Source organism: Bison bison, unplaced genomic scaffold (genome assembly GCF_000754665.1).
Source record: "Bison bison bison isolate TAMUID 2011002044 unplaced genomic scaffold, Bison_UMD1.0 scf7180017861046, whole genome shotgun sequence".
NCBI classification, from domain to species: domain Eukaryota; kingdom Metazoa; phylum Chordata; class Mammalia; order Artiodactyla; family Bovidae; genus Bison; species Bison bison.
The window spans coordinates 2,591,846-2,593,140 of NW_011491618.1; positions in this window are offsets into that span (position 1 = coordinate 2,591,846).

The following is a 1,295-nucleotide window of genomic DNA, read 5'->3' on the forward strand; positions in this document are numbered from 1 at the left end:
GCCTCAACTGAGAGTTTGCTGCCACAACTAAAACCCAGTGCAGCCAAATAAATAAATAAATATGTTTTTTAAAAGACATAAAATCTCTTTAGGGGAAACATTGCCTGAAAATGGGCAAGGGGTGGGCCTGGGATGACTTGGCTGAGTCCCCACCAAAGCTCTGGCTGCTGTAGGTGACAGGTTGAGAGGACAGGAAGGTTCTTTCCCTCCTGAGAAGCCCCCGTTCTCACCAGCCACTAGCTGATTGATCATGGGGGGAGCCTGCTTTGGAGGAAATTTTGAGGTCTCTCTGAGACCATCTGTAACTTACTGCTTCCTATCTCCCCCAGTATTTGGGCACACACTGTGCCAGGATCCTGGGCAGAGTCCCCAGAACTCAGACCTGGGGGTCCCTTTCCACTTGGAAAAGGTAAGATGTGCTCCCCATGTGACACCCACCACTCCCACCCTGCACTAGCTGCCACTTTCTGGTGAGTTTTCTGAGCATCATAAGATCGGCTCCACCTTGCCCAGCCCCCTAGGCCCTCACTTCTGGGGCATTATAAGTGGTTTTTCCTCCTACAGCCACAGGGGCAGGGGTGGATGCTGTTGAGGACTTTGAGAAATGCTGACTGACAGGCCCTGGTGGGATTGAAACGGGTTCTCCTATTTCTGAAAGCTGTTCAGCGATGAGTATCAGTAATTTAAAAAATATTTATGCCCTCTGACCTGGCACGTCTATATAAGCAAATCCTTCTGAAAGAAATCTCCAAATGCAGACAAAGCAGTGTGCAAAGATTCACCACGATGTTATGTATAATAGCAAAAATAGAAACAAGTATCTAGTGAGAGAGAATTAAAATAAATTGACATGAAATATTATGCAGCTGATAAACTTTAATTTAGAAAATGTTTGTAAAAACCTTATGCAAAACATGAATGCTTAATGATATAATAATTAAGTGTGAAAAATAGGATATAAAATTGTATGACAAAATAATTTGTAAAAACACATCAGCAAGTGATGTGGAGAAAAAAAACTGGAAAGAAACAACAAAATGCAGTAACGATGGTCTCTGGGTAGCCATGAGACAATGAGTGATATGTTTTTTCCTTTTTATCCCTCCATATTTCTAGGTTTTGTATACTGAGCAGCTCCTGGTTCATTTTTCAGAGAAAATAGAAAAAGGAAAAAAAAATAGTAGTTCTGTTACTTTACCTCCCCTTCCCTCATTCCAGGGGACCAAATTCAGGGTCACTTTCATGTTCCCCTTAGGGTCCTGTCCTATCCCCTCCCTTGCTTTTATTTACTTATT